Raw genomic sequence first — 26,386 nt, 5'->3', positions numbered from 1 at the left:
GAAAAATGAAACAGCCCGTAACGATAGGAGATGTACTTTAGAAAGACAAGTAGGAATTTGTTCAGAGCTATACAGAATTCGTTACTTCTGATCCAAAAAATAAAACTTTGTCTGACAACTGAAGTCATCACCAAGCCTTAAAACTAAGGGCCGTGGTGTCTTATGACCTTCTGCGCTCTAACAGGACAACACTTTAATGGCCCTTTGAAAACACCAGGCACTAACCACTCATCCGTCAAGCGCGTTTGGAAAAGAGCCAGTCCCACATGAGCTGTTTTTCCCCAGTTTTAAAGCTTATCCCTTCCAGCAACAAGCTCTGCTTCTTTATTTTGACAGTTTTGAACGGAAAGAGTTCCAAAATGTAGAAACACATTTCCTCGCCTTGAGAAACAGAGCGTGAGTTTATTTCATCGTGTTTTTCTTTGATGGTTTCTAGTCTTTATGCAGATGATGTCCAGTCCTGAGTTGTCCTGGAGAGGACTTCGTCTGGCTCAGTTCTGAGCGGCCAGCGCACGGCCCTGCCTGGGACAGACGCAGTCAAGGTTTGCGGGTTGACCCTTTCCAGGGACGATGAAGACGCAGGGGAGACGAGCTCCAGCAGCCTAGGACGGATGACTACAAGAACTGTTGCCTCTTCTCAGTGAGTCTGCTCCCCAGATTCTGGGTGCTGTGACCTAAGGCACCAAGACAATCCCAAGAGAGAACGCCAGCTCATGGGCACTTGTGGTCAGCTAGTCAGGAAATGCTGTGCCAACGCTGTGCACTGCCTGTGGGAATCCTAGCTGTACCCAGACTGATCAGCACATTGCCAGACATGTCTTATCTCTTCATCCCTTTGGATAAGTCCCTCCTGCTTTGCTGGGCAATGCCTGCATGCTGTCATAACTCCCCCTCCTCCCCACGTTCTTTCTAAACATTCTCATGCTTTATTGGAAGCTTGCAACCTCAGGGTGGTATGAGTGAGAGAGAAGAGAAATGAGGCAGGGAAGAAATGAGGCAATGCAAGGAGAGCAAGAAACAGAGCCACATCTATGCCACTTCTAATTTCTCAGTATGATGGGGCTCATAATGTGTCCCCTGCTGTGTGCTCCACGTCGTTAACAAAATATGCAACTGGGATTATGTATAGGGGTTGCTCCACAGATAAGTTTTTTAAAAATTTGAGTTAAAAAAATGATTTGACTGAAGTATAGCTGATTTACAATGTCGTGTTAATTTCTGCTGTGCAGCAAAGTGATTGCGTCATGCATATATGTTCTTTTTCATATTCTTCTCAATTCTGGCTTATCACAGGATGCCGCATCCAGTTCCTTGTGCTATACAGTAAGACCTTAGTGTTACGCATCCTATATGTAATAGCTTGTCTGGTAATCCCAAACTCCCCGTCCATCCCTCCTCCACCATCCTTGGCAACCACAAGTGTGTGCTCTGTGTCTGTGAGTGTGTTGCCACTTCGTAGATAAATTCATTTGTGTCACATTTTAGATTCCACTTACAAGTGATATTGAATGGTATTCGTCTTTCTGGCTTACTTAGTGATGATCTCTAGGCCCGTCCGTGTGGCTGCAAATGACATTATTTCATTCTTTTCACGGCTCAATAGTACTCCACTGTGTACACGTACTGCCTCTTCTTTATCCATCCGTCTGTAGATGGACATTTAGGCTGCTTCCATGTCTTGGCTCTTGAACAGTGCTGCAATGAACACAGGAGTACATGCATCTTTTTGAATTAGTGTTTTTTCCAGATACATGTCCAACAGTGGGATTGCCAGGATTGTATGGCAACCCTATTTTTAGCTTTTTGAGGAAGCTCCATACTGATTTCCATAGTGGCTGCACCAGTTTACATTCCCTCCAACTGTAGGAGGGCTCCCTTTCGTCCACATCCTTTCCGGCATTTGTTACTTGTAGATGAAGTTTGAATTTGAAGGCTCTGTCTTTTAGCAATAGACTCAACTCCTCCCTGGGCTTCCCTGGCGGCTCAGTTGGTAAAGAATCCTCCTGCAACACAGGAGAACCCGGTTCAATCCCTGGGTTGGGAAGATCCCCTGGAGAAGGGAAAGGCTACCCACTCCAGTAATCTGGCCTGGAGAATTCCACAGACTGTATAGTCCACGGGTCGCAAAGAGTCGGACTCGACTGAGCGACTTTCACTTCACACTCACTACTCCTCCCTATTATGTTCAGCTGTTTCACCTATTTCTGCTACTGGCCCAGTCTTAAAGTCATCTGAACTTGCAACACCTGGTTTATAAACACAAATTTATTTATCCCACATGGACTAGCTACCATATTGGCAGAGAGATTGAGGATTAGAGGAAAGATTAGTAAGTGAATTATATCAAACACTTAAGGCAACAATAATCTCAGCTTTACATAAACTCAGAAAATAGAAAAGGAATGAATACTTCTCAACCCACTTTGTAAGACCAGCATTACTCTCTACGAGAAAATGAAATTGTGGTTCAATATCCCTTGTAAATATAGACACAAAAATCCTTAACAAGATACTGTAAAGTCAAATCCAGTAATATATAAAAGATATAATCCAAAAAAAATGCATAATGTATCATGACCAAGTTGGAATTACCACAGAAGTACAAGGTATGTTTAACATTTAAAAATTAATCGATATAATTCACTACATAAGACATAAGCCATATAATTATATATACGTAAGGATCTGACAAATTTAGCATCCACCTATGATTAAAAAAAGTCTCAGCAGTCTAGGAAGGAAAAGGAACTTCTCAACCTGATAGAAGTCATCCACATAGGCTGACCGTAAACGGACTCAGAGAAGGCTGGAGGACGCGCGGGCTGTTTCTGGGTTCTGGCCCTCAAGAAGACAGGTGTTACAAATGTTGGTGCACAGGTTTTCCTGTGAACAGAAATCTTCATTTCTCTAGAATAAATGGCCAGGAAAACAATTGCTGGGGCGTATGGTAGGTAATTGAATATTTATTTTTCTCAGTTCAATTCAGTCGCTCAGTCATGTCTGACTCTTTGCGACCCCCTGAATTGCAGCACGCCAGGCCTCCCTGTCCATCACCAACTCCCAGAGTTCATCCAAACTCAGGTGCATCAAGTCAGTGATGCCATCCAGCCATCTCATCCTCTGTTGTCCCCTTCTCCTCCTGCCCCAATCCCTCCCAGCATCAGGGTCTTTTAGAAAACTGCAAATTGTTTTCCAGAGTGGTTGTACCATTTCACATTCCCATCAGCAACATGTGAGTGATCTCGTTCCTCTGCATCCTCACCAGTGTCTGGTGTTGTTGCTCTTTTTTATTTTAGCCATTTTTATAGGTGTGTAGCAAACCATCACACCATGGTTTTAATTTGCATTTTCCTAATGGCTAATAATGTTGAGTGTCTTTTCATGTGCCTGTTTTTCCTCTGTATATTTTCTTTGGTGAAATGACATGTTTTTTTCCACTTTCTAATGAACTGTTTGTTAGTTTATTTTCATTAGTATTGAGTTTTGAGAATTGATATATTCTAGATACTAGTCTTTTGTTGGACATGTGGTTTGCAAATTTTTCTTCCAGTCTGTAACTTGTCTTTGCAGCTTTTTAACAAGATTTTTCTCAGACAAAAATTAAAAAAAAAAAAAAAAACTTAAGAATTTTTCCTTTTCTGAGTAATGCTTTTGGGGTCAACTCTGACAACTCTTTACCTAGTTCTAGATCCCAAAGACTTTCTTCTATGCTTTTTTCTAAATGTTTTCTGTTTTACATTTAAGTTTGTTATTAGGTTTTAGTTAATATTTTAAGAGCTGTGAGACTCAGGTCATGGGGTATAATTCTGTGTTCAGTTCAGTTCAGTCACTCAGTCGTGTCCAACTCTTTGTGACTCCATGAATCGCAGCATGCCAGGCCTCCCTGTCCATCACCAACTCCTGGAGTTCACCCAAACTCAAGTGCATCAAGTCAGTGATGCCATCCAGCCATCTCATCCTCTGTCGACCCCTTTTCCTCCTGCCCCCAACCCCTCCCAGCATCAGAGTCTTTTCCAATGAGTCAGCTCTTTGCATCAGGTGGCCAAAGTATTGGAGCTTCAGCCTCAGCATCAGTCCCTCCAATGAACACCCAGGACTGGTCTCCTTTAGGATGGACTGGTTGGATCTCCTTGCAGTCCAAGGGACTCTCAAGAGTCTTCTCCAACACCACAGTTCAATAGCTTCCATTCCTTGGCCCTCAGCTTTCTTCACAGTCCAACTCTCATATCCATACATGACCACTGGAAAAACCATAGCCTTGACTAGATGGACCTTTGTTGGCAAAGTAATATCTCTGCTTTTTAATATGCTATCTGGGTTGGTCATAACTTTCCTTCCAAGGAGTAAGCGCCTTTTAATTTCCTGGCTGCAATCACCATCTGCAGAGATTTTGGAGCCCAGAAAAATAAAATCTGACACTGTTTCCACTGTCTCCCCATCTATTTCCCATGAAGTGGTGGGACCGGATGCCATGATCTTAGTTTTCTGAATGTTGGGCTTTAAGCCACCTTTTCCACTCTCCTCTTTCACTTTCATCAAGAGGCTCTTCAGTTCTTCTTCACTTTCTGCCATAAGGGTGGTGTTATCTGCATATCTGAGGTTATTGATATTTCTCCTGGCAATCTTGATTCCAGCTTGTGCTTCTTCCAACTCAGCGTTTCTCATGATGTACTCTGCATATAAGTTAAATAAGCAGTATATATACTGTTAAATTCTACTTACTAGTATTTTGTTAAGGATTTTTGTATGAGGAATTTTTGGTCTATAGTTTTTTGTTTCATTTTTATCATACTGTTTTTATCTTGTTTTGATATAAAAATAGTATGAACTTCATAAAGTGAACTGGGTGTTCCTCCTATTTCCTGGAAGAGATTGAGCAGAATTAATATTAATTCTTCTTTAAATATTTGGTAGAATTTTTCAGTAAAAACTGTCTTGGCCCGTAGGCTTCTTTTTTAGGAGTTTTAAACTCAGGAATTCAATTTCCCAGATAGTTATAGGATTCTTCAAATTATCCACTTCACATTGGATGAGTTGTGATATTGACGTTTTTCCTTTCAGTTTTGTCAATTTTGTTTCACATATTTTGCAGCTGTGTTCTTTTATAAAGACACATTTAGGACTTGTATGTCTTATTAATGAATTTGCCCTTTTATCTAGCAATTTGCCTTGCACTGAAGTCTACTTCATCTGATATTCATATAACCACGTGATTTTTAATTAATATTTGCATGATATATCTTTTTCTAACCTTTTGCTTTTAAGCTGCTTATACATAGGTTTCTTAGATATGGCACATAGTTGGGTCATTCTTAAAACTCCACTCTGACTAGTTCCTTTTTTAGTTTTTATTTTATTTTATTTTTTAACTTTACAATATTGCCTTAAAAACTGGAAATAGAACTGCCATATGACCCAGCAATCCCACTGCTGGGCATACACACCGAGGACACCAGAATTGAAAGAGGCACGTGTACCCCAATGTTCATCGTAGCTCCTCTTTTAAATTGCCAATTTCTGTCTTTAACTGTCCTTAAATAATAAATGACCGTTTTCATTTAAAAATTATTTATGTATTTATTTATCTGGCTGCATTGGGTCTTGGTTGCAGCATGCAGGATCTTTTGTTGTGGCTTGCAGGTTTAGTCACCCCAAGGCAAGTGGGATCTTAGTTCCCAGGTCAGGGATCGAACCCGAGGCCCCTGCACTGCAAGGTGGATTCTTAACCACTGGACCACTAGGGAAGCCCCAGGAAATGACCGTTTACATTTAAAGTAATTGCTGATATGTTAGGGCATAGGTCTGCCAATTTATATTTGTTTTACATTTGTTCTATCTTTTATTTTTCTGTTTTCCTTTCCCTGTCATTTTGTGGGTTAATTGAACATTTTTTAGAATTTCATTTTTATCTACCTGTAGCATTTTTAATACATTGCTTTATATAGCTATTTTAGTGATTGTTCTATGTATTATATTATGTATACATAACTTATCAGCTTATTGCTGTCATCTTACCAGTTCAGTTCAGTTCACACTCAGTCGTGACCGACTCTTTGCGACCCCATGGACTGCAGCATGCCAGGCTTTCCTGTCCATCGTCAACTCCTGGAGCTTGCTCAAACTCACGTCCATCGAGTTGGTGAAAACATTCAACCATCTCATCCTCTGTTGTCCCTTTGTCTTCCCGCCTTCAATCTTTCCCAGTATCAGGGTCTTTTCCAAGGAGTCAACTCTTCGCATCAGGTGGCCAAAGTATTGGAGTTTCAGTTTCAACATCAGTCCTTCCAATGAGTATTCAGGACCGCTTTCCTTTAGGATGGACTGGTTGGATCTTGCAGTCCAAGGGACTCTCAAGAGTCTTCTCCAGCACCACAGTTCAAAAGCATCAATTCCGACACTCAGCTTTCTTCACAGTCCAACTCTCACATCCATACATGACCACTGGAAAAACCATAGCCTTAACTAGATGGACCTTTGTTGGCAAAGTAATGTCTCTGCTTTTTAATATGCTGTCTAGGTTGGTCATAGCTTTTCTTCCAAGGAGTAAGCATCTTTTAATTTCCTGGCTGCGATCACCATCTGAAGTGATTTAGGAGCTCAAAGTCTCCTAAAGTCTATCACCGTTTCCATTGTTTCTCCATCTATTTGCCATGGAGTGATGGGACCGGATGCCATGATCTTAGTTTTCTGAATGTTGGGCTTTAAGCCACCTTTTCCACTCTCCTCTTTCACTTTCATCAAGAGGCTCTTTAGTTCTTCTTCACTTTCTGCCATAAGGGTGGTGTCATCTGTATATCTGAGGTCATTGATATTTCTCCCGGAAATCTTGATTCCAGCCTGTGCTTCATCCAGCCTGGCATTTCACATGATGTACTCTGCATATAAATTAAATAAGCAGGGTGACAATATATAGCCTTAATGTACTCCTTTCCTAATTTGGAATCAGTCTGTTGTTCCATGTCCGGTTCTAACTGTTGCTTCTTGACCTGCATACAGATTTCTCAGGAGGCAGGTCCGGTGGTCTGGTATTCCCATCTTTTCCAGAATTTTCCACAGTTTGTTGTGATTTACACAGTTAAAGGCTTTGGCATAAACAATAAAGTAATCCAAAAAGTAGATGTTTATCTGGAACTCGATTGCTTTTTCTATGATCCAACGGATGTTGGAAATTTGATCTCTGGTTCCCCTGGCTTTTCTAAATCCAGATTGCACATCTAGAAGTTCACAATTCACATACTGTTGAAGCCTGGCTTGAAGAATTTTGAGCATTACTTTGCTAGTATGTGAGATGAGTGCAATCGTGCAGTAGTTTGAACATTCTTTGGCACTGCCCTTTTTGGGGATTGGAACGAAAGCACTTTTTCCAGTCCTATGGCCATTGCTGAGTTTCTCAAATTTGCTGGCATATTGAGGCAGCACTTTCACAGCATCATCTTTTAGGATTTGAAATAGCTCAACTGGGATTCCATCACCTCCACTGGCTTTGTTTGTAGTGATGCTTCCTAAAGCCCGCTTGACTTCGCATTCCAGGATGTCTGGCTCTAGGTGGCCCTGGTTCTACGTGGTCACACTATCGTGATTATCTGGCTAATGAAGATCTTTTTTGTACAGTTCTTCTGTGTATTCTTGCCACCTCTTCTTAATATCTTCTGCTTCTGTTAGGTCCATACCATTTCTGTAGTTTATTGTGCCCACCTTTGCGTGAAATGTTCCCTTGGTATTTCTAATTTTCTTGAAGAGATCTCTAGTCTTTCCCATTCTATTATTTTCCTCTATTTCTTTACACTGATCACTGAGGAAGGCTTTCTTCTCTCTCCTTACTTTTCTTTGAAACTCTGCATTCAAATGGGCATATCTTTCCTTTTCTCCTTTGCCTTTGGCTTCTCTTCTTTTCTCTCTATTTGCAACGCCTCCTCGACAACCATTTTGCCTTTTTGCATTTCTTTTTCTTGGAGATAGTCTCGATCACTGCCTCCTGTTCAATGTCACAGACCTCCATCCGTAGCTCATCAGGCACTCTATCTATCAGATCTAGCCCTTGACTCTATTTCTCACTTCCACTGTATAATCATAAGGGATTTGATTTAGGTCATACCTGAATGGTCTAGTGGTTTTCCCTACTTTCTTCAATTTAAGTCTGAATTTGGCAAAAAGGAGTTCATGATCTGAGCCACAGTTAGCTCCTGGTCTTTTTTTGCTGACTGTATAGAGCTTCCCCATCTTTGGCTGCAAAGAATATAACCAATCTGATTTCAGTATTGACCATCTGGTGATGTCCATGTGTAGAGTCTTCTCTTGTGTTGTTGGAAGAGGGTGTTTGCTATGACCAGTGTGTTCTCTCGGCAAAACTCTATTGGCCTTTGACCTGCTTCATTCCGTACTCCAAGGCCAAATTTGCTGTTACTCCAGGTATCTCTTGACTTCCTACTTTTGCATTTCAGTCCCCTATGATGAAAAGGACATCTTTTTTGGATGTTAGTTCTAACAGGTCTTGTAGGTCTTCATAGAACCGTTCAACTTCAGCTTCTGCAGCGTTACTGGTTGGGGCATAGACTTGGATTACTGTGATATTGAATGGTTTGTCTTGGAAACGAACAGAGATCATTCTTTCGTTTTTGAGATTGCATCCAAGTACTGCATTTCGGACTCTTTTGTTGACTACGATGGCTACTTCATTTCTTCTAAGGGACTCCTGCCCACAGTAGTAGATATAATGGTCATCTGAGTTAAATTCACCCATTCCAGTCCATCTTAGTTCGCTGATTCCTAGAATGTTGACGTTCACTCTTGCCATCTCCTATTTGACCACTTCCAATTTGCCTTGATTAATGGACCTAGCATTCCAGGTTCCTATGCAATATTGCTCTTTACAGCATGAGACTTTGCTTCTATCACCAGTCACATCCACAGCTGGGTGTTATTTTCACTTTGGCTCTGTCTCTTCATTCTTTCTGGAGTTATTTCTACACTGATCTCCAGAAGCATATATGTGCACCTACTGACCTGGGGAGTTCATCTTTCAGTGTCATATCTTTTTGCCTTTTCACACTGTTCATGGGGTTCTCAAGGCAAGAATACTGAAGTGGTTTGCCATTCCCTTCTCCAGTGGACCACATTCTGTCACATCTCTCTACCATGACCCGTGTGTTTAGACAAGGCTGTGGTCCATGTGATCAGTTTGATCAGTTTTCTGTGACTGTGGTTTCATTGAAGCAAATTATGTTTGCTTCAATGTCAAACATAATTTAGAAAATTCAAAAGGAGAATGAAAACCTATTGTGTTTTCCTATATTTTTTCTTACTTTCCTGTTTTTCCTGTTTTATTGTCTCCTTTCTGTTTACAAAAATTGCTTCAGAAATTCTTTTCGGTCTACTGGCAAAAATTTCTCTCCTTTGAGTTTTCCTTCATCTTATAAAGTCTTGATTTTCCCTTAATTTCTAAAGACTGTTTTCTCTGAGTATAGAATTCTGAATTTTTTCTTCCAGCCCTTAATAAGTTGTGTTACTTCCTCCTGATCTCCATTAATTCTGATGAGAAATCTGGTATAATTTGAATTGTTTCTCTGACTGGTAAAGTGCCATTTCTCTCTTGTTGCTATCAAGATTTTTACCTTGATCTTTAGATTTTGGAATTTTGACTACAGTGTGTCTTGGTCTGGATTTCTTTGTGTTTATCGTATTTGGAATTTTCTCAGTTTCTTAAAGTGTATAAGTTTATGGCTGTTGCCAAATTTGGGAAGTTTTTCATGACTATTTCAGCTCTGTCCTCTTTCTCTTCTCCTCCCAGGCCTTGATGTGAAAATATTAGATTTTCTGTCATAGTCCCTTGGGTCCCCAAGGTTCTGTTAGTTTTTTTCCAATCTATCATCTCTCAAGTGTTTGTATTGAGTAATTCTTACCGTTTTGTCTTTCAGCTCACAGATGCTACCCTTTTTATGTCTGTATATCTTTGCTGAGACTTTCTACTTTTTCATTTGTTTTGAGCATATTCATAAACTGCTTGTTGAAACATTTTTTATCATGAGTGCTTTGAAGTCTTTGTCGGACAGTCTAATATCCCTGTCATTTCAGGTTTGAGCTCTGTTTATTATCTTTTGTTCATTCAGTTTTAAATCTTTCTGGTCCTTGGCAAAGTGAGTGGTTTTCGTTTGAAACTTGGACATTCTCATATTACATATGCAACTCTGGATCTTATTTTTTTTTCTTTGTTAATTACTATCCTGAAATTCCAGCACTTCTTTTTACTTTTACTTCTTTAAAAAAAAAAAAATGTATTTATTTGTGGCCGTGCTGGCTCTTTGCTGCTGTGCGGGGCTTTTCTCTGTTGCGGTGAGTGGGGCACTCTCTAGCTGCGGTGGGCAGGCTTCTCGCTGTGGGGACTTCTCTTGTGGAGCGCGGGCTTAAGGGGGGTGGGCTTCGGTAGTTGCATCTCCCAGGCTCGATAGTTGTGGTGGATGGGCTAAGTTGCTCCACAGCATGTGGGATCTTCCTGGATCAGGGATTGAACCCCGTGTCTCCTACATTGGCAGGCAGATTAGAGAATCTGAACCATCAGCAAAGCCCCCTGGATCTTCTCTAAAGCTTCTTTTTCAGCTGCTTTCCACTCCCTCTGCTCTGGCAGGGGAGGCGGGGTGGAGTGGGGGTGTCTGCCAAGTGGAGATAGATGTCCTGCTTTCCCACCTGGCCTTTGCTGGCACCCATGGGTGCTCCTCATTACCGCAGGCGGGGGTGTGGGCACTCCCCTAGCCTCCACTGAAATCTCCCCGGCTGGGGCAGACAGAAGGGCTTGGGTTCCTGTCTTCACCTGGACACATGGCGTGGGAGGAGGAGTGTCCTTGTTACCACTAGGCCAGTGTGATGGGCCCGACTCTCTGCCAGGCCTCCTCTGACAAAACCCCAGTGGGGAGGAGGATAGATGCTTTGTCACTGCCAGCTTGGGGTGGAATTCTGGACTCCCCACGTGTCTCTACAGACACCACCAGAGAGGGGCCTCGTTTCCAGCTGGCAGGGGTGAAAGGCCTGGCTCCCCACTCAGTTTCCCTGACACTAGCCCAGTGGGGACGTTGGAACACCTCATTAGAGTCTGGTGTGGGCGGGGCCGTGTTTTCTTCTGTGTGTTTAGTTAAAGTAGGGCAGCGATTGTCTAAAAGTTTTCTGTCTTGCTTGGCTGCCCTTTCCTGGTCCTTTGGCTCGGGAGGCAGGTTTTTGTTGGGCTTTTGTTTTTCTGTGCCTGTTGGCATTTTCAAATACCAGCTTTTCCACCTCCAAGTCTGGGATGTGTGTGTGTTAGTGGCTCAGTTGTGTCTGGCTCTTTGTGACCTCATGGACTATAGCCCTCCAGGCTCCTCTGTTCCTGGAATTCTCCAGGCAAGAATATTGGAGTGGGTTGCCGTTTCCTTCTCCAGGGGATACACGAGGCAAAAGAAAACCCAGCGAACTGGCGGATGTGCAATTCCTTGGGTCCTGAGGTCCCTACTCAGCCCACCTGTTTCTTTCCCCCTTTAAGAATCTTCTTATATTGTTGTTGTTGTTCCTTGTTCAAGTCTCTAAGTCGTGTCCGACTCTTTGTGACCCCATGGCCTGCAGCACGCCTCGCTTCCCTGTCCTTCACCATCACCCAGAGCTTGCTCAGACTCATGTCCATCGAGCCGGTGATGCCATCCAACCATCTCATCCTCTGTCGCCCCCTTCTCCTCCTGCCCTCCATCTTTAGCTTTATATAAAGCATTCATAATTTTCAGCTGTACTTAGTGGGAGGAATAGGGAAAAGTACATGGACTCTATCTTTCCAGAAGCAGAAATGTCTCCCTGTGATATTTTTGCAACTTCCTGTGAGTCTATAATCATTTTGAAGTTAGAAGTTTAAAAGAAATTTAAACATAGATGTCTCACCAATTCAAGTGTAAGAATCTGAGACAGTTACTCTAGGAGAAGAAGCCTGTTCATCGATTTACATCAAAGTGTGATAAACTTCAAAAGACAGCAGCTCAGCGGGAGGGGTGGGGGTGCGTGGGGGAGGGGTGGGGAAGGTCGGGGAGGGGCTGATGTCACCAGGAGTACATTATCCAGGCAGCCCTGCCCTAAGCACTGGGGGCTGGCTGGGCCGGCAGCTGGGGACAGACGTGTGGGGCTATGTCCCAGAAGATCACCAAGCACTTTTCACATCAGTTCAGTTCAGTCGCTCAGTTGTGTCTGACTCTTTGTGACCCCATGGACTGCAGCACGCCTCGCTTCCCTGTCCTTCACCATCGCCCGGAGCTTGCTCAAACTCATGTCCGTCGAGCCGGTGATGCCGTCCAACCATCTCATCCTCTGTCGTCCCCTTCTCCTCCTGCCCTCACTCTTTCCCAGTATTCAGTCTTCAATATAAGGCCTCATTACCGCTCCCCCGTGGGGGTCCTCCAGGGCCGGCCCAGGAGGCACACAGCTGCTGCCTGTTAGAGCTGGAAGGGTCCTTGGGGACCATCCGCCCAGCCCCCACCCTGCAGCAGGAAGCGAGGCCACGGCCCCGCAGCTCCAGCCAGGCGGTGGAAGCCGGCCCGAGGCAGGCCGTCTGGCTGCGAGGGAGGCTGGGCTGGGGAGAGGCCCGCAGAGGGGGCCCAGCTGGCCAGCCGGACTCCTGACTGGGGCAGCCAGGAGCATCTGGAAAGCATCACTCACTTTGACCAATCGGTGTTTAAAGGCCAGACAAAGCCACAGTGAGCACAGCCGGGTTTTCTCCCCCTTCCAAGTCGAACAGCACATCTGGGTGTTTCATTTTAGCTCACGGTCGCTTGCTGCCACAGATTGCCTTAGCGGGTGGTGGGGGACGGGAGCCTCTTGCCATCAGAGGACAGAGTTACCCACCTTTAACTCCCAGGGCTAGGCTGATTTCACAAAAACAGAAATTCACACCTGCCTAAGGAAAACTGGAAACGGATGTTCAGATTTCAATTTGTATTCTAATTCTGAACCAGGCCCTGGGGCGAGATGGGGTGGGAGGGGGCCTTGGATAAAAGTGAGATTAAGTCCCTGCCCCAAGCTGTCTGCCATCTTGTGGGATACAGGAAAGAGAATGCGGGCCGCGTGGAAATCAGGGCACTTGTTCAAAAGGACGACCGCACACCTGCAGTCTCTTCCTTGGGGTCCCTTCTGTGACCCCAGCCTCCCCTGGATCACCTCCGGTCCCACCAGCCACAGCCTCACCCGCCCTTCCCACACTGTGCTCTGGGGGCTTGGTCCTGGGTCTCTTCTCCCTCCACTCTCTCCTGGACGAATTCCACCTCCCCCTGTGGCCCCAGTTACCATCTCTTTACCACTCACCCCCCACCACCAATTCACAGCCCCAGGCAAGCCCTTCCCTCTAAACCCAGACATACGCATCCAACATGGCTTCTTGGGTGTTTTCAGGGTCCTCAGGGCTCAACCTGTTTAAAAATACATGCACTGGGGCTTCCATGGTCGTCCAATGGTTAAGACACTTGCACTACCCCTGCAGGGGGTACGGCTTTGACCTCTGGTTGGGGGACCAAGATCTCGCGTGCCACACGGCATGGCCAAAAAGGAAAAAAAATAACAAAGCTACATGTATCCTGTTATAGGCTGAACTGTGTCTTTCCAAAATTCATCTGTTGAAACCCTGACCCTCAGAACGTGACCGCACTTGGAGGTGGGGTCTTTGAAGAGGTGATTAAGTTAAAATGAGATCGTTAGGGTGGGTCCTAATGCAATATGAAAGTCAAAGTCGCTCAGTTGTGTCCGACTCTTTGTGAACCTGTGGACTATACAGTCCATGGAATTCTCCAGGCCAGAACACTGGAGTGGGTAGCCTTTCCCTTCTTCAGGGGATCTTCTCAACCCAGGGATCAAACCCAGGTCTCCCGCATTGGAGGCGATTCTTTAGCAGCTGAGCCGCCATGGCAGCCTGGTGTCTTTCTAAGAAGAGGAGATCAGGACAGAAAGGAGGATGGCTGTGTGAGGACTCAAGAAGACGCCCATCTGTGGGCCCAGGAGAGAGGTCTCAGCAGGAACCAGCCCTGCAGCCACTGTGACCTTGAACTTCCGGCTTCCAGCACCTAGAGACGACAAACGCGTCTAGATCTGCGTCGCGTTTCAGCTCCCTCAGCCTGCAGTCTTTGTGACGGCAGCACTAGCAGCTAATACACAGGCTTTCACCCCCACCTGGCTCGCCTCCTGTGTCTCTGTCCTTTGTGAAGGACACCTCCACCAGCTAACGGCTCGAGCCAGAAAGAAGCTAAAGGTTCCTCTGCTTCCTCCTTATCTGTGCTGCCCACAGTTGTCCGCAGCCACTCCACGTTGTTGTTTAAAGTGTGTATTTATTTATTTTTGGCTGTGCTGGGTCTCCGGGGCGGCACACGGCTCTCCGTTGCTGTGCAGAGCCTTTCTCCGGTTGCGGGGAGTGGAGGCTTCTCTCCGCTGTGGTCCTCGGGCTTCTCCCTTTCTTGGCTTCCCTTGTCGCAGAGCTCGGGCCCTAGAGCGTGGGTAGTTACGGCCCACAGGCTTAGCTCCCCTGCGGCAGGTGGCGTCTTGGTTCCCAGGCCAGGGATTGAAGCCGTTTCCCCTACATTGGAAGGCAAATTCGTAACCCATGGACCACCAGCAGAACCCCCTACATGGCTCTTAAATCATTAACTTCTCTCCATGTCTTCAGCGACCATCCCCCAACACTGACTGACCGCACAGTAGCCAGAACTGCCAAGCTTGGTGTTTCTCAGCAGCTGGAGCCTCAGTGGGCACAACCCTACGTGGCCAGGTGGGTCAGCACTTTGTGGCAACGGAGGCCTGCATGTGGGTGCCACCCAGACATCCCTCCATAAGCCACAGACCGTGACCCAGAATGCACACTGCTGTGGTGTTTGGAAATCACACGAGGAACTTGGGTATTACCCCCAGTTCACACCTCTTACAGTCATAGAAGGCATGCGTGTCTGCTCAGTCATGTCAACTCTTTGCAACCCCATGAACTGTAGCCCATCAGGCTCCTCTGTCCATGGGATTTTTTTAGCCAAGAACATTGGAATGAGTTGCCATTTCCTCCACCGGGGGATCTTCCTGACCCAGGAATTGAACCCACGTCTCCAACATCTCTTACATTGCAGGTGGATTCTTTACCTGCTGAACTTTTGGGGGAGCCCCCATAGTCATGGTGTAATTTCAGAATGAGGTGTTTAGGAGAGTAAGTGTTCCCTACTTAGGGCTCCTCTCAAGTCAGAAAGTCCCACCCTGGACTCCCAGGATGCTGTCCCCATTAACCCAAATGTGTCTCCTGGGAGGAAGTGAGAGGCTGAGGCTCGTTCACCAAGCATCTTCCTGAGCGTTTCCTGGTGTGTTGCCAAGATCCTGGCCTCTGGTTCATTGAAATGAATGGAATGTCCACGTGATTCACGTGTCTGGGTGCTTTCTCTCCAGGCCTCTGCAGGATCGTTTCACACAGGCACAGGACGCCAGCAAGCCAGGGGCACAAACAAGTAGGAGAGAAGACAGACTAGAAGCTTGGAACTGTCAGCTCTAGAAAGATGCTGTTTACAGCAAGTATTAGGTCTGTGGTCTGGATCACCGACGGGAGCCTAACCCGGAATCCTGGTCTAGGAGGGGGGTGCAGGGAAGAGAGAGATGGGGCCCTTCTCTGCCAAACCCTGCCCACAGCAGCCAGGCCTGTCTCCTAGGACCCACTCTCGCCTGCAGGAGGTGGGCTGTGAACACGGAGAAGCTGCCAGGCGTCCCGTGACAGACATACACAGTGCGAGCCGCAGACCCAAAGGAAGGAAGGAGGGAGCTGGTCCGAACAGAGACCAAAAATATTGACGCTCAAGTGCGCACACCGAAAGATAAAGAAGAGGGGGTTGCCAGGCAGGCTGGATGGACAGACAACCGCGAAACGGTCTCGTATGGGGCAGGGGGTTGGAGTACAACTGGAGCAGGATGGGCGAGGGCCCACTGGAAGGTGGCTGCAGCGACAGGCAGGAGCCCGGCCACGGAGGGCTTGGACCACGCCCGCCTGCTCCAATGTTACACAGAGGGATGCCCAGAGGCTGGGCAGAGGGACTGGTCAGCTATGTGTAAAGAAGCTTAAGGGACTCCTGGTGGCCCAGTGGTTAAGACTCTGCCTTCCAACTCGGGGGACGTGGGTTCAATCCCTGGTCAGGGAACTGAGATCCCACATGTCTTAGGGCAACTAAGCCTGAGTACTGCAACTACCGAGCCCACGCACCCTGGAGCCTGTGTGCCGCCTCTAGAGAGTCCGTGTGCTGCAACGAAAGATTCCACGTGAGGCAAGGAAGATACCACGAGCTGTAGCCAGGACCGTACTCAGCCAAACAGACAAAGAAACCCAAAAAGAAGCTTGGACCTCACAGACTTACAGAAGGAGCTCATGGTTGCCAGGTGGAAGGGTTGGGGGAAGGGATAGTTAGGGAGTTTGGGGTGGACGTGTGCCCACTGCTGTATTCAAAGTGGATAACCAACAAAGGCCCACTGTATAGTCAGGGAACGCCGCTCAATGTTATGTGGCAGCCTGGATTGAAGGGGAGTTTGGGGCAGAATGGGTACATGTGTATGTACGACTGAGTCCCTCTGCTGTCCACCCAAAACTGTCACAACATTGTTAACTGGCTATACTACAACATAAAATAAAAAGTATAAAAAATAAAAATAAAAAGAAGCTTGGCCCCATGGCCCTTGTATTTTCAAATGACAACCTCAGTTTGCCCATCTGTCAAATGGGGATAATAAGAGAATGTGCCTCATGGGGCTCGGTGCAGATTGATGAGTTGATACCACTAGACATGCTCAGAATAGTGCCTGGCACACACAGCGTAAGTACAAATCAATATATATCGTGTCACTGGGACGGGCCCTGGGTGGCAGGCTCCGGAACACTGTGCTCTTGTGATTGATGGCCTCCTTGCTGAGGGAAGTCAGGGCCGCCCAGCACGAAGCTGTTCACTGCACGTGACGCCAGACCAAGGGGCGAATGGTGGCCTGGATGCCGCCCACTGCAAATTGGCCAAACCGAATGCCTGGACATGGGGCCACACCCATCCAGAGAGTGGACGCCCTTTTCCAACTTGCCAAGCCTTCCATTGGGAGAGGCAGCTGGGGACTTTCTTTAATTTGTGCCTGATTTCCTGGGGTCCCCGGGAAAGGCCAAGAGGGCTCCCTTGTCACTACCGTTTAGGGTGAGGGCTGGAAGCTAAGCGGACATCTCAGTGTGGGGTTCGGGGTAGGGAGGTGAATTAGGAGGGAGGCCCCCCACCTCGACCCCCCAGGTCAAGGCCCCTTCTAGGGGGCACGCTTCCAGGGCCAGGTGCAGGCCAGTGGAATCCCACAATAAACTAGAACCCACAGAACTTCAGAAGTGAGTGTCCCCAATGAGTGTCTCCAGCTCCAGACTGAGCGTCGTGTTCAACAAAGAACTTAGAGTCAAAGAAGCCTGGATTCAGATCTCAGCGTCCCCAGGCCGCTGGGGCCGGGGCCTGACCTGCTAGGGCTCAGCTTTCTCATCTAGAGCGTGGCGTGATGATAACAGCTCCCCCGGCGCCTAGCAACAAGACGTGAAAAAGGCACAGATGGCAACCAGCACGGTGCCCAGCAAGGAGTGGATGCCCCAGAAATACCAGCAACTCACAGTCCATCCAAGGCAGGGAAACATGCACAAATAGTTTCCACCCGTCCCTAAAATCCACGAGAAGGTCGTAATTTGGCCAGAGGTTCGTTTTAATTAGCTAGCAGCAGGAAAGATGGATTCAGGAATGTGAGTGCTTGATGATTTCCCCAGGTGGTAGGGGAAAATATGAAATGACAAAAACAAACCAAGAAACATTCTTGGGGGGAAAAAGAGAGAGAAAGGGCCCTGTTACTAGCGCTGCCTAAATATAGCAGAGTGTATTTTTGTAGATGGCAAAAATGGTGTCCAGGCTGGGGAAGAAAATGCTGCCTCTTCCCAAGTTTTCCCACTTGCTCTTTCATGAATCGAGGTGTCCAGGCACGTCTGGAAGCGTCCAGTTGAGGGAGTGTCAGCTTGTCAGCCTGACCGCTGGTCACCAGCCAGTGCAGAGGGACGAAGCCTAACCATTTTCCAACCCGTCCCATCAGACCCAACGTAGCGATCAGACTGGGAGACCTTGTTCTTTCTTTTTTTTTTTAATTTTTATTGGCGTGTAGTCACACTACAATGTTGAGTTAAGTTTCTGCTGTACAGCAAAGTGACTCAGCTGCACATATACAGGCATCCCTTCTCTGGATTTCCTTCCCATCTAGGTCGCCACAGAGCTCTGACCAGAGCTCCCCGTGCTGTGCAGCCGGTTCTCATCAGTTACCTGTTTAATCATAGTGTTGGGAGACCTTGTTCTTTCTCACCTCCATGGGGCTTTTCTTTTCGTCTGCATTTTAAAAAGGAAAAGATGAACAGGAACTCCACAAAGGGGCTTCAGAGGCAGAATTTGGTCAAAGAGTTTCACAAACAAACAGGCGGCCTGCAGCCTTTCAAGCCCCTAATTGGGAACAGGTTAGGGGAGGCGGAGCTGGGAGGCCATGTGGTTCCCGACAGCGGCCTTGTCCTCGGAATTCTTTTGCTCTGATTTCGACATAAGCCATAACACCACCATGCAGAACCAATTAAAGCGGCTCCTTAGAGGGGGCCGAGCCTCGGGTAGGTCCGGGTGGCTGGAGGGGACGCCCTGGGACAGCCTCCTCTGTGGGGGGCCACCCCCCACCACTGTCCTCCCAGAGGAAAACCGCAGGCGTTTATCATGAGTTCGCTGACAAGCTGGAGCATTCCGTGGGTGGCCAAGAAGGTGATGACCTAGGAGCTGACCGCTGGTTGAGAGCAACCAGGGCATCAGCCGTTTGGAAAGGGCAGTGGTCCATTTACACGACATGAGGGGAGAGTGGGAAATTCCCCTTCCAGATAGCAACCTTTGGCTGCAGAAAGGACCTTCAGTGCCAAATTCAAGAGAAGTGCTGCGTGGGGAGGGCGGAGTTTTAGGGTGTGTGGGAGCTGCTGAGGGGTGGAGTCTGTTTGGCATCTGATTAAATAAAGCATCCAAGAGCTCTTTCAGCAAACATCAGTGGGTGCCAACGTCGTGTCAAATCCTGACTCCGCCGTTGACCCACCAAGTGACCTCGGACCACAACCTCGCCGACCCCGGCCTTGATTTCTCACCTGCAAATGGGTGTGATTATAGTGTGCAGCCCACAGCTTGTAGACAGGCTGCACACGAACCAGTTCAAGCAAAATGCTTTGGAAAGAGCAGGAGTGCGGCAAGCATCAGATTCCACTAGAGGGGTCACCATGTTGACAAAACCACACTGAGCTGACAGCTTTGCCTCCTGGGTATCATGGGCACACTGGTAGAGGAGCAGGTTTAGGGAAATTCACCCAACAAATATTTAGTTCCTAGCTGCTTTCTAAGGCAAAGATTCATGTAGTCAAAGCTATGGTTTTTCCAGTAGTCAGGTATGGATGTGTGAGTTGGACTGTAAAGAAGGCTGAGCACCAAAGAATTGATCCTTTTGAACTGTGGTGTTGGAGAAGACTCTTGAGAGTCCCTGGGACAGCAAGGAGATCCAACCAGTCCATCCTAAAGGAAATCAATCCTGAATATTCATTAGAAGGACTGAAACTGAAGCTCCAATACTTTGGCCACTGGATGCAAAGATCTGACTCATTGGAAGAGACCCTGATGCTGGGAAAGATTGAAGGCGGGAGGAGAAGGGGACAACAGAGGATTAGATGGTTCTCTGGAGGAGGACTCCAACCAGGACAGGGGCCAGGGGATGAGGGGACTAAATCAGAGAGAAAAGGGCCAGCATTTGACAGCCATGAGAGCGGCACAGGCAGGGGAGGGGGAGGCCAGGAATGATTTCCAGATTTCCAGCGCAGGACGAGGCGGTGCCTTTCCTCTACGTGGCGTCTACAGATAGCAGAGCGGGTTTGGAGGAAATGGTGACTTTAGTCAGGACATGTTGAGTTTGAGACGCTTGTGGACAGCCCGGTGCAGAGAGCTCTAGTGGCTGATGGGACAGGCCGGAGGAGGTGGGAGGTGGGTGTGCCATTTTGGCTGCAGGATATTTACTACCACCCAGTGACTCCTTCCCCAGGACACTTCATCCCAGTCCTCCTGATCCCGGCTGGGAGAGAGGAGGAGTATTGCAACATCCCGAGGTGATTTATAGGGAAAACGTCTTGTGTGTTTGTTTCTCAGCACTGCCTTCCAAGTGGGAATCTAAAACCCCACATTCTGATCCGAAGTGTAATTTCCAGTCATTTCCACCAACAACATTTGGTTCTTATTATCAAAAGATACTCACACAGATGTAGCATTAAAATCTTGGCTTCAGTGGATAAAGAAAACAAGATAATCTAAAGTATTGCAGCAACTCTCAGACATTTACGATTCCAAGAAATGGTTGTTGGAAAACTGCTCTAGAATATCCATTTCCCAGTGTGTTTCTGGGTGGAAGGAAGACAGCCAGTTGGTGAATTTCAGGCTGTTGAACTGAACTCTCAATCGGGAAGGTCCTAGGGCCTTAGACAGTGAATTCCTTGGAGACAAAGACCCAGGCATTTCCCCCTGGCATCCCCCAGACCTGACCCACAGGCAGGCATACCCGCAGGGCTCACTAAGTGTGTGTTGACTGAAAAAAGAAACAGCTGAATCCCGTGGTTAGGACATGCTAGGTTTTCTCATTTGACATTTCCTTTCAAAGGCTCTGAGGGCTTAAGTTACAGGGAGAGGCGGCTTCTCTAAGTCAGAAATGGAAAAATATTTATACGGAACTGATGTTTTGAACTTTAATGGAGAACTTTATCTTTCCTATGTCAAATTCTGTATTAGTGGTTTGAGGTCCCTTCAAATCCCAGTAACTGGTGTGGTTTTCCCCATTCATGAGTCCTGGATATCCTGAAAGCACTTTTTTTTTTAATGTAGTAATAGCTAATATTTGTGAAGTATATCTTATGTGCCAAGGACTTTAATGAATTATCTCGTTTAATCCTAACAACAGTTCTGGAATGATGACATGCTTATTATATACAGACCTCGTGACTCAGCCTTGGGAAATGTAGGCAATTTTTCCAAGAGCCATCGCTAGTGAGAGGCAGAGCTGGTGTTTGAGCCTAAGGGATGTGACCCCAGGGCCCAATTACCCACTGTTCCTGGTGCTTCATGGCAACTCACTCCCAGTATTCTTGCCTGGAAAATCCCATGGATAGCGGAGCCTGGTGGGCTGCAGTCCAGGGGCCGCAGAGAGTCAGACACGACTGAGTAACTGAACACGGCACACCTGGTGTTCCTGTGCTGACAGTGAGTTGGGGGCAGGTGGGATGGGTCTTCATAAACACTCACCTGCTGACTCTTCTTTTGGTAACCCTGAGCTAGGTGGTGTTATGGTCCCATTTTACAGCTGGGAAAACTGAGCCTTGCAGAGGTTAAGCTGCCTGACACAACAGGGACTTGAACCTGGGTCTGAGGATGCCAGCGTGCCCCTTTGTCTTCCCATCAGCCCCAGCGCTGTGCTCCTCCCTCTGCGGCCCCCGACACCCCTCCTTGCCCGAGACCTACCCACGCTCCATCAGACAGCAGGTCTCCATCAGGTCCTTCTGGGGCACCCACGCTGAGAGGGGTCTGCTTCAGCCCCGGGAATCTCCAGGACCCTGTAGGATCTCAGTGGAATGTGGCCACACCATGTGTGGATCAAGAGGCAAAAGGCATGGAGCACTTGCAGCTGATTCTTCGTGAAGGCAGCCTGGGTCCCAGCACACATCCTTCCTTTCGGCATCTCCCAGCTGATTCTTCGTGAAGGCAGCCTGGGTCCCAGCACACATCCTTCCTTTCGGCATCTCCCAGCTGATTCTTCTTGAAGGCAGCCTGGGTCCCAGCACACATCCTTCCTTTCGGCATCTCCCGTGCTGTTCGTCCTGCGCGCCTGGCCACGTGGACACAATCAAGCGACCGATCCATGCGATCCCTCTTAGGAGGCTGGCTTGCTTGGCAGGTCTGAGTCAAGGTCAGGGAAGCCTGTCTTACTCCCTTGTGGTGCCTCAGTGACGAGCCAGCCCCCCCGCCCCACCCACCTGCCCCAGCGTGCAGCTGGCCTCTTGCAGCACAGAAGAGAGGACTGGGCTCCCCGAAAACAGCCTCAGATGATGCAGGAAGCTCCCTTCTATGGCACGAGCACCAGGAGCCCATTCTCACCATCTGCCCTCCGCCTCACTGTCATGGGATCCAGGAGTGTCGGTTTACGGAGGCCTCTGTGGACCAGGCCTCAACACAGACATTGCATGGAGTCCTCCCATCGGCCCAGCCAGGTGAGCAGGTTTATCTCCAATTTACAGGTGAAAGGGGAAGTCCAAAGTGGGCTTTGGGACCACACAGCCCAGATGCTCAGTTGGTGGTGGTGGTGGTGTTGTCGCTCACAGTTGTATCCTACTCTTTGCGACCCATGGACTGCAGCACGCCAGGCTTCCCTGTCCTTCACCAACTCCCAGAGCTCGCTCAAACTCATGTCCGAGTTGGTGATGCCATCCAACCATCTCATCCTGTCGCCCCCTTCTCCTCCTGCCTTCAATCTTTCCCAGCATCAGGGTCTTTTCCAATGAGTCAGCTCTTTGTATCAGGTGGCCAAAGTATTGGCGCTTCAGTTTCAGTCCTTCCAATGAATATTCAGGGTTGATTTCTTTTATAATTGACTGTTTTGATCTCCTTGCTGTCCAAGGGACTCTCAGCTTAGCTCAGTACTGCCTGGTTTTGAGCAAATCCCTTCACCTCTCTGGGCCTTGGTTTGTTCATCTCATCAGCAAAATGGGTGCAATACAAGGGTTCTTCATCTGGGTCCACAGATTCCTGAGAGACCCTTGGAAAGGATAGAGGGGTCCCATAAAAGAGGATGGGAAAAGTTACCTCTTTGTTTCCACCAACCTATAACTGAGGTGTACCAGTTCCTCCACCAACACCTCCAGAGGCACCAGTCTGACTCCCAGGAGAAGTCACAGTCCTGCAAAGGCCTGGATGGTCAATGCCAAGCCCGCTCCCCCTCCCCTCCCCTCCCCCACTCTGCTCCAGCCTCCTGGACCCCTCGAGCAGCCTCCCTCCTCAGGACCCACGCACTTGCTGTTTTCTCTGCCTGGGAAGGTTGTGGTCCTCAGGCCTCCAGATTATGTCAGCATCTTCTCGCTGAAGTCTTCCTGCAGTCGTGGACGCTGTGAGGCCTTGTCCAGGCCCCTCTGCAGGGGTGGAGGACAGTCGTGGACGCTGTGAGGCCTTGTCCAGACCCCTCTGCAGGGGTGGAGGACAGTCGTGGACGCTGTGAGGCCTTGTCCAGACCCCTCTGCAGGGGTGGAGGACAGTCGTGGACGCTGTGAGGCCTTGTCCAGGCCCCTCTGCAGGGGTGGAGGACAGTCGTGGACGCTGTGAGGCCTTGTCCAGGCCCCTCTGCAGGGGTGGAGGACAGTCGTGGACGCTGTGAGGCCTTGTCCAGGCCCCTCTGCAGGGGTGGAGGACAGTCGTGGAGGCTGTGAGGCCTTGTTCAGGCCCCTCTGCAGGGGTGGAGGACAGTCGTGGACGCTGTGAGGCCTTGTCCAGGCCCCTCTGCAGGGGTGGAGGACAGTCGTGGAGGCTGTGAGGCCTTGTCCAGACCCCTCTGCAGGGGTGGAGGACTGGTCCCCTGACTGCTGAGAGGCGCCCTTGGCTCTCAGCCCTTTGGAGGATTGTCTCTGCATCCCAGGTGGCTCAGTTGGTAAAGAATCTGCCTGCAATGCAGAAGATCCTGGTTCAGTCCCTAGGTCAGGAAGATCCCCTGGAGAAGAAAATGGGAGCCCACTCTAGTGCCGTTGTCGTGGTAAATCTCATCGACAGAGGAGCCTGGCAAGCTACAGTCCATGGGGTCACAAAGAGTCAGACACGTCTGAGTGACTAAACCACCTCCAGCACCATCTTCTGAAGAAAACCTCCTGTTTGAGGACGTGTGTCCTTCCAAGGCAGCCTCATCCAATGACCGATCAACACAGGGTTTGAAAGTGAGATCTGAGACAATTCTGAAGGCTCATCTGTGTCCTCAGCTCCCTGGGGGTTGGCTGAGGCTTTTGGCCTGAATCTCAGTTCAACTTCTCCCAATGCCCAATCCTGCTTCTCCTCCTCCTCCTACACTTGGGGATCCCAACTGCACTCCCCAGTAAATACCTGCACCCTAATCTCCAAATTGAACATCCCAGGTGGCACGGGAGGTAAAGAACCTGCCTACCAATGCAGAAGACATAAGAGTAATGGATTCGATCCCTGGGTTGGGAAGATCCCCTGGAGGAAGGCATGGCAACCCACTCCAGTGTTCTTGCCTGGAGAATCCCCACAGACAGAGGAGCCTGGTGGGCTACAGTCCATGGAGTTGCAAAGAATGGCCCACAACTGAAGTGACTTAGCACACACACACAGCATCTACAAATCCGAGCCTGCTCCCCTGAGAGCTGAGTGACCCTGGTCACCCCACCTAAGATTGCAGACCCTCTCCACACTCACTGATGAGCCCTCCTTCCCGGGTTGCTGGCACCCATCACCATCCACAGGCCCAGATTCACTTGTCTGTTGTCTGTCCTCCCACCAGAATGCAGGCTCCATAAGCACAGGGTCTTATTTTGCCATTTCACTGCCCAGAACAGTGTCAGGAGCCATAACATCCACTCAGAATTCGTGGAATGAACGGTAGTGAGTAGCCACACCGTCCTTGACTTGTGGTCAACAAAATCCTCCACATCCTCTCTCTCTCCACACTCTGTCGACTCTGACCTTCCAAGCTTGTATAATTGACCTCGGGGCCTGACTCCAGATCTGGACAATGTATCACGGCTAAATCCCATCCTGCTGATTCTCTGGGTCCTGGGTCTGGCTCTAATGTGCTGAAGACCTGAGAAGCAATTATTTTTTAAAATTTTTATTGGAGTATAATCACTTTATGCTGCTGTGCGAGTTTCTACTGTACAGCAAAGTACACCAGCCATACATGTACACATATCCCTCCCTCTTGGACTTCCTTCCCAATCAGGTCACCACAGTGCATTAAGCAGAGCTCGCTATGCTCTCAAATTGGGATTTGGATGTTGGAGAAGTCCCTTGAGAGTTCCCTGGACTGCAAGGAGATCACATCAGTCCATCCTAAAGGAGATCAACCCTGAGTATTCACTGGAAGGACTGATGCTGAACCTGAAGCTCCAATCCTTTGGCCACGTGATGCAAAGAACTGACTCATTGGAAAAGACCCTGGTGCTGGGAAAGACTGAAGGCAAAGGAGAAGTGGGCAGCAGAGGATGAGATGGATAAATAGCATCACTGACTCAATGGACATGAATTTGAGCAAACTCTGGGAGATAGTGAAGGGCAGCCTGACATGCTGCATCATGGGGTCACAAAGAGTCGGACGTGACTTAGCAAATGAACAGCAACAACAACCTGTGCTCTACAGTATGCTGAGAAGCATGCATTTTAGAACTTCATCCAGGTCATCATTAAAAATGCTGGTATAAAAAATAAAATGCTGCACAGAACAAAATAGCTCTCCTAGTCATCTTCTTGGTAACGTTCATGTCTGCTTGTGTTGATCTCGTCGTGCATTTATTTGCTGGTTTATTTCCGTCCCCGACGAGCCTGCACGTCTTGTTAACAGCTGCAGCCCGGGGCTTGGCACGGTGCCTGGCATGCTGTGGGCTTTTGAAAAACACGCATCAAATGAATGAACCGTGCTCCCCTTTACAGAATGCAAGCCGCTTGGGGCAGAAGTCACATCCCACCACCTTTGAATCTGCCAGGAAGAGGTCTTTCGGCCTTAATACATCAGTTGTGGGGCTGGAAGAGGAGCACAAGCGTGGCTGTGACTCGGGCGGTGTTGTGCTGGCCTCTTGGCCCCATCACCCCCAGAGGCGGGTGTCACGTTCGCACGCACAGGCCTGGCTGGCCAGGCTCTCTGACCCCAAGGGGCACCTCTCAGGGAGCACCACAGGGACAGGCTGCCTGGTACTCCCTGCGGCTCCCAGAGATGCTGGTCCTTGGACTTCCAGTGCCATCCCCTGGATCTCTAAGGGAGCCCCGTGGAGTCAGCCACAGCTGTCTCTGTCGTCAACCAAGTCACTATGATCAGGAAGCACCGTGTGCCTGGACTGTCATTTTCCCCCTCGTGAGCTTTTCCCCAGCAGCTCTTCAGTTATCACACACACAAGACCTCAGTGGGTTCACCCACTTGCTCTCGTGATGTGCCCTGAGTATGTCTGAACACTGGGTGGACCAGCTCAGCTTATGAAACTCACGCCCCCTCCTTTATCAATGTCATGCAACAAATACCTGTCACATACTGTTTAGGGCTCCAGGAACAGAGCCAAAGAAAGCCAAGTCCCTGACTTTAA

At 48.3% G+C, this 26,386-nt stretch overlaps 1 long non-coding RNA gene across 2 annotated transcripts; it reads left to right on the top strand.

The window, feature by feature from the left end:
• LOC133248526 (uncharacterized) lies at positions 1-25,957 on the top strand. 2 transcript variants are annotated; one of them, XR_009736744.1, is made up of 5 exons: positions 1-640; positions 14,651-14,752; positions 15,409-15,538; positions 15,685-22,309; positions 25,036-25,957. It is a non-coding gene; the product is annotated as an uncharacterized LOC133248526 (long non-coding RNA). The 2 variants fall into 2 exon arrangements; XR_009736743.1 differs by having other exon boundaries at positions 3-640; positions 15,409-22,309.
• Positions 25,958-26,386: the final 429 nt, after the last annotated feature.

Source organism: Bos javanicus, chromosome 5 (genome assembly GCF_032452875.1).
Source record: "Bos javanicus breed banteng chromosome 5, ARS-OSU_banteng_1.0, whole genome shotgun sequence".
Classification (NCBI taxonomy): domain Eukaryota; kingdom Metazoa; phylum Chordata; class Mammalia; order Artiodactyla; family Bovidae; genus Bos; species Bos javanicus.
The sequence above is the reverse complement of the archived record's forward strand: the minus strand, read 5'-3'. Positions and strand labels throughout refer to the sequence as shown.